Source organism: Carica papaya, chromosome 7 (assembly GCF_054855325.1).
Source record: "Carica papaya isolate Zhongbai chromosome 7, ASM5485532v1, whole genome shotgun sequence".
NCBI lineage: Eukaryota > Viridiplantae > Streptophyta > Magnoliopsida > Brassicales > Caricaceae > Carica > Carica papaya.
The window spans coordinates 23,194,642-23,204,145 of NC_142315.1; positions in this window are offsets into that span (position 1 = coordinate 23,194,642).

Genomic DNA, 9,504 nt, shown 5'->3' on the forward strand with positions numbered 1-9,504 from the left:
TCCTTCTTTCCTTGTCTTGGATCAATATCTGTTACACCCCTGAGCGGGATTAAAATCATATACAAAATGCTGTTCTCCTGAACCTGGAGGATCCATGAGACATCTTTTGTCTCACAGATTTTGTTCATATGAAAACTGCCGACCTGCAACGCAACTCCGCTTGACATAAATGATTGAAAGCATTGACTATTATACTTTTGTTTAATTTGGTAACTTTCTAATGGCAGTCTGATCTTTTTGTTTAATTTTTGTAGCCTCACCTAAATTATTAGCTTTTTAGAACACTATTTTTATTTTATTTAATTTAACTTAATTCAATCTTGAACTTCAATCTGTTTGCATTTAGTAGTTTAAATTCATGCAAATAATTTTTATTTTTTTTAAAAAAAAAAAATTAATAATAACAATTCCATTGTATAATGAGAGAAAATCAAATTATATGGTACTAAACCCTATACAAAAATTAAAAGTATAAAACTGCAATAAAGCCCAATGATACACAGGTGGAATTCTAATATTTCCTTCAATTTATGTTTTTAGACTCTTTATGTGTTTAGTTTTTGCTCCTAAAAATTTTAATAGAATTATTGGCCCTCACCCACCCAAAAAATGAATGCGTAGAAGCAATTTAATGTTTGTCAACAATTCAAATCACCAATACAGATATAAAGCCTTCGCCTAAGAAGACATATGTATATATCCATGGTATGTACATACATACATACATATATATACATGTGTGATTGACAGTCTTCGCTGTCATATTTGGATCTCGTTTGGTAATTCAAAGTTCCCTGTCCCCTTGAAGGTACATATTTCTTTATATTCATATTGATGGCATAAATGTGATATGTACCAATAATATGTTATTAACAAGTCTCCAAACTAATGCGTAAATTACTGCCAAGTTATACCACACGGGACTATTCATTTTCATGTTCGTGGCCTTAAATCATAGGAATAGGAAGAGCCAAAGATGACGAGGGAGATGCTTTATACCATATATCATAATATATATTTATAATATATCAAAAATTTTTACAGGGGAATTATTGCAAATCTGCCGTTTATTTTTTTCAACTAAAAAGTAACAGAAATTTTATTATTCAAATCTTTTTGTTGTACTAATATAATTTATATATTCTCATAATTAAATTAAGCATAGATTAACAGATAAAATTTTCATATTAAATATGAATTAGGAAATACCCACGAGCCTCTAAAAATAAGTTGGAATTCAGTCTAGACTCGTAAATTGCTTCGATCTTAATTAGGTTATGCATTTTATTTTATATATTTTTAATTCCCTTCATGGGTTGGACGAAACCATTTAGCCCACATCCCAGGCTCAGAAAAACCCGAGCAAATAGAGCACAAGGAGCCCATTTACCTTGAACCAGTCGATGGTAAAATTACTAATTTGCCTTAATAGTAAAATTACAATATAAATTTTTTTAAGTTTTTTTTGCCTTACCCACTCTTTAAAAACCACTTGTAAGGACCCTTTTAGATATAAAATAAATTATTATATAACTTTATGTATTAATATATTAAATAAAAAGTATGAACTGAACAAAAATTAAATACAGCAAAACCTTTGTGTTCAACTCCAAAGTGTTGTCGTTTTGTAAATATCTGCATTCACACCTATTAAGATTAAAAAAAAGCCAAATATGCTTTGGCATACATATCTACGCGGGTATGTATTATATTCATTCATATGCGAGTGAGTAGTTAGTTGGGTACACATAAAATCATGTCGAGCTTTAAGAGCATAAAACCTGGAGAGAGAATCTCCACAAGTTGAAAATCCAAACAGCACTTACCACTTCGTGAGACACACATAAAACATACAAATATATACATGTACATATACATACATATATATATATATATATATATGTATGTGGGGTGAGCTTTTTAATCTTAATAAAAAGAGAAAGAGAAAAAGAAAAAGAAAAAGTAGAAAGAGAAAAAAAGAGGTTGGGCATAAAGGGAGCCATTTGGTCCCCCCACAAGGGCCATTGCCCAATGGGACCCTCTCGCCATCATCATTTATTAATGATGGTTTATGCTCACGCTTATTCATTAATCAAACTACTTATATTTTACTAATTACTTATAATATTTGATTTTTGTCCTTTTCATCCACTGTTGATTAAGACTTGAGTCTGCCTTTTTTTTTTTTTTTTTTTTTTTTTTTTTTTATGCTTTGGATTCCTTTTGCTCATACCACCCATTTCTCCTTATTAACATATTTCTTAATTTTAATTTTGAATTTTAATTTACGTTTTTTTTCTCTCTATGTAATATACATATAATTATTTTATTTTCATTGTCTTATTTATTAATTTATTGTTGTTAACTTTTTTATTTCATTTCTTGTGGAAAATAATTGATGAACTTTTTACTTTTCACACATCTTTAAAAGAAAAACATTAAAAAGTACTATATTATTTTAATATTTTTTTTATAACCATGACCTTTATTTATATTCTCATATCTATTTGTAAATGATTTTGAAAAAATAGTTATATGTCATATATTGTAAATATTAAGATTATACTCAATTGATTCGTTCACACACTGAGATAAAAATATTGTAACATGTTAAAAATATATATATTATTATAATATTTTTTTATAACAACGACGTGTATGAATATTATATAATTTAACTAATCTTGATTGTTTATTTACATTGTCATATTTATTTGTAAACAATTTTAGTATGTATAGTATTATTTTATTTTTAAAAAATAAATAAATTATAAGAGACGAATATTTAATTTGAATAATGTTAAATTCAAATCACCAAAATTTTCTTGTTTAGAGTAGAAAAATTAGTTATATATCATATTATAAATATTAAAATTATATTCAATTCATTCATTTACGCATGATATAAAAAATTTTGTACTAAAATCACATTCATAATTATTTAATACAATAGGATAGCGAGATAGTTTTGTTACTTCTTATGCGTGTGATTATATTTTAGTTCTTGGTTTACAATCACAGTCTTCTTTTTTCTTCTTCTAAAAACTTGTTGGATGCTCAAATATTTTAATTGGGATGATAAGTAAGTCTTGTGGGTTCTCTTTGCTAAAAGCTTGTCTGTACAAATTTTCAATTGTTCTTTAATTGATATCAATCTTGTTAGGTGCTTAAATTGAAGTTATGGGTCCCTCTAAGATTTTACTAAATTGCCCCCGTTGGGATTAAAATTGGTAGGTACATGCTTTGAGAGTATGAGAATATTAAAATAAGTCTAGACTCACAATAATATTTGTATTACTTTTTTTTAATATGAAATAATAATATATATATTTAAACAATTATAATCAAATTATTTGAATATAATTAATATTATAAGTTTAAAATTATTTTAACACTATATACTTGGCAAGTTATTTTTCATTGCATATTATTCACGACTAATAAAAAAAAATTTTATACGATCAATCGTTATTTAATTTATTCGTTGGTACGTCTATTTTTTTTAATAAAAATTGTGAGTTTGAGTTGAATTGTATTCTGTATATCTTTATTTTTTGTAAAAGAAGAAAAAAAAAAAAAAATGTATCAACCCCATCAATTATCTAATGGAGTTCAAAATATTAGATTGGATAAATAAATTATTTGTTTTAATAAATTATATTGGTGTATATAAGTTACTTTATCCAATATCAAAATAAGCTTTTTAAGTTTTTTTTTATTCATAAATATGTATATAAAAATTGGAGGACCTATTAATTAAAATAATTAAATTGATTATTTGAGTAAGGAGACATACAAGTAGTTGTTGGATGGGAAAGGCACAATTATTAGGCAGCTGTAAAGGATGAGTCTTGAGAGGAGACCTTGGTCCAAAACCTTATTATTAATAAGCCCAATTAAGAGGCATGAGTGGGTGCACATGTGCAATTTAGGTCCCCCTCCTTTCCTGCACCACAACTACATATACATACACACATATATATATATATATATATATATAATATAATCACAATTGGGACTGACGTTCGACTTTTATGTCACATTTTACCATATGGCTTGAGCGAGTATATTCATTTATGGTTTCTTTTTTCCCCTATGGATGCATAGTCAATTTTGTTTTCCTATTCAAATACCATTTATTTATTAACCTTATTTATGTTTCTTTTAAATTAGTGGTCCGATACATATCAAGATTTTGTAATCATAAATGTTTTGTTAATGATGGTATTATTAGTATTGTATATTGTTATCGTCGTTACTATTCTAAATCCAACAGCTCACGCTATAAAGATATAATAGTCATAATAATTATACTGATAATTGATAGAATAATTAAATTACTGACATTAATCGAATAATGATCATTAAATTTTCTTTTTTAGTGGTTTTATCGTTTCTTAAAATTTTAAATTTTGAATTATAAAGTGGATTAAATTAACAAAGTACGCGACAATTGAAAGTTCATTCATATTAAAATGATTTTTGTTCAAAATATCTTGATTTACTCTGCTGGATTTTTTTGATATTGTTTGCATTTAAGTGTCAACTAATTATTTTCATAATCAACAACGGAATATTGATTCTATTTGTTTAGTTAACAAAATATATACTCTAACATCAATTTATAACAATGAATAGAGAATTTGAGTTATTCCCATTGAGTGACTCAACCAAAATCATCATTCAAAGTAAAAATATAATAAGGTGATTCAAATAAATCGAAATTATTTATTACGAAACACCTTAATATTTAATTAATTAAATAAAATATATTTTTATTATCATTTAAATACTAAGACAATTTTTTATTATAATAATTTTAAATACCTAATCTCTCGTATCAATATGGTATATTTAAAATTTAGCTTTCAAATTATTAAATATAAAATAAAGTAATTAAAAAATTATTAAATTAGTTTTCAAATTTTAATATTTGTTACATATTAACCTTTAATATTTTTTTGTTATAATTTAATGTTTCATATTTTTTTATTTGTTTCAATCCTTTTTTTTTTTTTTCATTTTTTGTCTTAAAATTGTTAGACACTTCAAAAAATAATTAAAAATAAATAAAAATATTATTAAAAAAATTAGAAATCAAAAAATGTACAAGTGTTAATTTTGAAAATAATATATTAATCTGCTCAAATAATTAATGTGTAAAATATACTATTATTACCTACTAGGCCAACTCTAAGGAACCGGAACTATAAGAAAAATAAATTTATAAATTTAATGCGAAAACGATTAATAGAGTTACAATCTACATTTCTTACACAATAATTTAAAATGTCCAATAGAACTACGAGAATATTCCTCCTAAAGATAAACGAAAATTAAAGAAATGAAATGAAAAACGAGTAACTAAACATCTTAGAACAACCTTCATTAGCACTTGAAGGGAGTTTGGATAGTGAAATATATTTTGATAGTGAACTACTCACAGCCCTTTTGCTGATCGCAATCTGAATTTTGATCATCTTGATATGAAATAATTAATGAAATGGTGAGCTACACTACTCCAGTAAGAATATCACGCTAATCACATATACGAAAAATTAAAGATTAGTAAAAATTATAAAACAACTAATGAAACACTCAATTTGAGTAAATTCATTTAATATAAAGAAGACCGTTTATTCCGAACTTATCGTAACGAGTTTTCTAAAACAACCTATGAAGACTCATATCCATATCACTTTTCACTTTCACATGTAAGATAACAACAAACAATAACTTTCATTCCTTACCTGCTTACTTGTACCCCAGGGGGTCCATAGGGATGTTTTCCCTACTCGTGAATCCAATAACTAATTTCAACAATTAACCAATCGTCCCCATACCTCGTCCGGTAATGGGCGCCAAACATTCCATCGTCTCGATATCTCGTCTGGTATGAAGGTGAATCACATCTCCCAAACCTTTCCGGTAAAAGAGTTTTTAGTTTCGTCCAACTAAGGTAAATGTTCACGATAGGGTTTTTTATGTACCGGGCCCGTCTGCCTTTTTTCTAGGTATCCAATAAGTCTTTCACATACAAATTTTCATCAATAAACAACTAACAATGCATACCAATATCTCATATCACATTCACAAATTAACTGAACTACATTCATGCTGACGGTATATAACTAAAATAACCAGATAAGCTGATAAAGTTATTGAAGCTATAAATTAAGAACATATACTATACGAAAATCAAGCAAGTAGGATAGTACAAGAATTATTAAGAAGGATGCGAGCACTCTCTCACGTAATATTGGGTATCCCATATATGTGACAAGTATTATTAAGAAGATAGCAGGGTCGGTCCTGATAATTCTTACCATAGTGCTGGCAAGTCCTACCGCGGCCTGTTACTGGAACTTGAGGAGGAGCTTGAGTCACTAGCCTAAGCTTCTTGTTCTGTTAAACCGGTACAATTGATGCTGGTCTGGAGTGTGAAATTGAAGGTCTAGGATTTTCCACTGCTAGAGGGAAGATGCGAAGGTTCTTACCTACTAACTGTGTCTCAGCCAGAACGGTTGAGTAAGTATTGAGCTCAAACACATACAGCTGTTGTCTGATCTCTGGATGTAGGCCCCACTTGAACCTTTTTGCTTTTCTACCTTCATCCATCATGCTCTCTGGGAAATGCTGGCCCAAATATAGGAACTTTCAGGTATAATCTGACTCAGTCATATCACCCTGAACTAGGTGTACAGACTTCATTCCCTTCAAATGCGAAAAGTGCTATGGGAGATACTCGGTATTGAAGGCTTATCAGAAATTATTCCCAGATGACTGGGATGGGTAGGGTGGCCTGCTCTAACTCTCACTATCGACCTGCTTCACCTACGGACATGTAGGGGGTAAGTACAACCTTCTATTCGGAAACCACTCTAAGAGTTGCGAAGACCTTATCTGTCTCTGGTAGCTAATGCTCGGCCTATTCGAAGAAGGATGCCCTTGTAAATGTAGATGAATTTAGTCTCTTATACCTCTCGACATAGTTGGGTCCATCATGGATGGAGCCAGACCCCGTTAAAGAGGGACTAGATTGTGCTGGGGAGGCACTAGGTGGTCCCGTGGCGGCACCTAATTGTATGATGCGAGCACTGGATTGTACTGTGGCGGCAGTAGAGGGCCAGACAATTCCCTCCTCTCTTCCCAGGCCTGCTGGGCAGAGATAAATCTTTCCAGCATCCTGAAGGATTGATCGACATCCTCTCCTCATATCCTGGTACCTCCACTTCACAAGAAATTGTTAAGCGACATGTTGAGTTTAGTATCTTTAAGTTTTTGTATAAGAAATGGTTCTGAGGAACGCGTCTCTGATACCAACTGTAAGGACCCAGAACTAGAAGAAAAATAAATTCATAAATTTAATGCGGAAGTGATTAATAAAGTTAGAGTTTACATTTCTTACACAATAATTTAAAATACCCAATAGGACTACGAGAATGTCCCTCATAAAAGATAAACAAAAATTAAAGAAATAAAACGAAAAACGAGTAACTAAACATCCTAGGACAACCTTCACTAACACTTGAAGGGAGTTTGGATAGTGAACTACTCACAATCTTCTTTGTGATCGGAATCTGAATCTTGGTTCTCTTAATTTGAAATAATTAATGAAAAGGTGAGATACACTACCCCAGTAAGAATATCACATTAATCACAGATATAAAAAATTAAAGATTGGTAAAAATCATAAAATAACTAATAGAGCACTTAATTTGAGTAAATTCATTTAATATAAAGAAGACCGTTTATTCCGAATTTATTGTAACGAGTTTTTCAAAATAATCTATGAAGATTCATATCCATATCACTCTTCACTTTCACATATAAGAGAATAAAAAATAATAACTTTCCTTTCTTACCTGCTTACTAGTACCTTGCGGGGTCTATAGGGGTGTCTCTCTTACTCGTGAATCCAATAACCAATTTTAATAATTAACCGGTAGTCCCCATACCCCATCCAGTAATGGGCGCCAAACATTCCATCATCTCGATACCCCGTCCGATATGAGGGTGAATCATATCTCCGAAACCTTTTCGATAAGGGACTTCCCAGCTCTATCCGACCGAGGTAAACGTTTATGGTAGGATTCCCTATGTACTGGGCCTGTCTAACTTTTCTCTGGTATCCAATAAGTCTTTCACATATAAATTTTCATCAATAAACAACCAACAATACATATCAATATCTCATATCACATTCACATATCAATTGAACTATATTCATGCTGATGGTATATAACCAAAATAACCAAATAAATCGATAAAATCATTGAAGTTACAAATTAAGAACAAGTACTATATGAAAATTAAGCAAGTAGAACAATACACAAAATAAAGACAACTGATAACTAACCAGTTTTGGTTCCACTAGTGACTTGTAATTATTTTTAAAGTTTTTCAAATTTTCACAAAACATAAAATTATACATTATTAAGCCTTAATTTATTGTAAAGGAGAATAAGGTGAGAGATTCTTACTCGGATCGGCGTTTCGAGATGTCGAGCTATCTACTACGCCTCCTAACAGGTACTGGTTTCCCTGAATTTTTTTATGGAACTCAAAACACTCGTTACACATAAAAATACTCCAAAAATCTAAAATCGGTGTCCAAAACTCATTACGGTCAATTTTTAGTGTTCCGGCACCAGGATGCTGCCGGCTCCGCCGCCCACAGTGGTGATATGCCTCGGCCTACCCGGTTTTGGTCAATTTTGACTGGTTTTGGCCATATTCCTACAGAAAAATACGTTAGGGATTTCGGTTGGTCGTAAAATCTAAAAAAAAACTGAACCTACCGGCGGAGGGACCTCCGGGTGCGGCAGCTCTGCCAGTTTTCCTTTGCGGTTGAGGTTCTTTCTTCAGCTACCATGCACATAAAAAATTGGTGAGCACAATGATAAAAAAATCACGTAAAACGGGAATTGGGAAGGGGCTCGTCGGATGGGTTTTGGGGTTTTTACCGTGGCGACTTTGTCGGACTTTACCCATGGTTTCTTGCTTACCTGCAATTCCTCTTGCTCCGATTTGGCCACAAAAGTACTCAAAATCGAATTTCGAGCGGGTAGTAGGAAATTTTACCTTTTTTTTAGCGATCATTCTCCTTCTCCAGTGTTTGATTCTTCTTCTCTGGCGGGGGCTGGCTGTTAGGATTTAGGTTTTCGTATGATACAAAGTATTTATAATAATTATGAGTTGATCTGGGACGTCTATCGCGATCGATCTCATCCATCCGATCACGCCTAAAGAGGAAACGAATTTGAACCGTTCATCACGATTAATCTCGACCGTCCGATCGCGCCTAAGGTGAAAATAGATCTAGGTCGTCCACGCATGCAGGATCGATCCTGGGTCGTTCGATCGCGGGACACATGGATCGCCAGCGTGGCCTCCCGCGTGGCATTGACATCAGTGCACTTGACCATGTAACGGCTTCGATTCGTCGAGGTTGTTGACTGAGTAGTGTACGTGACTGAACTTTTTATATTTACACTTCTGCCT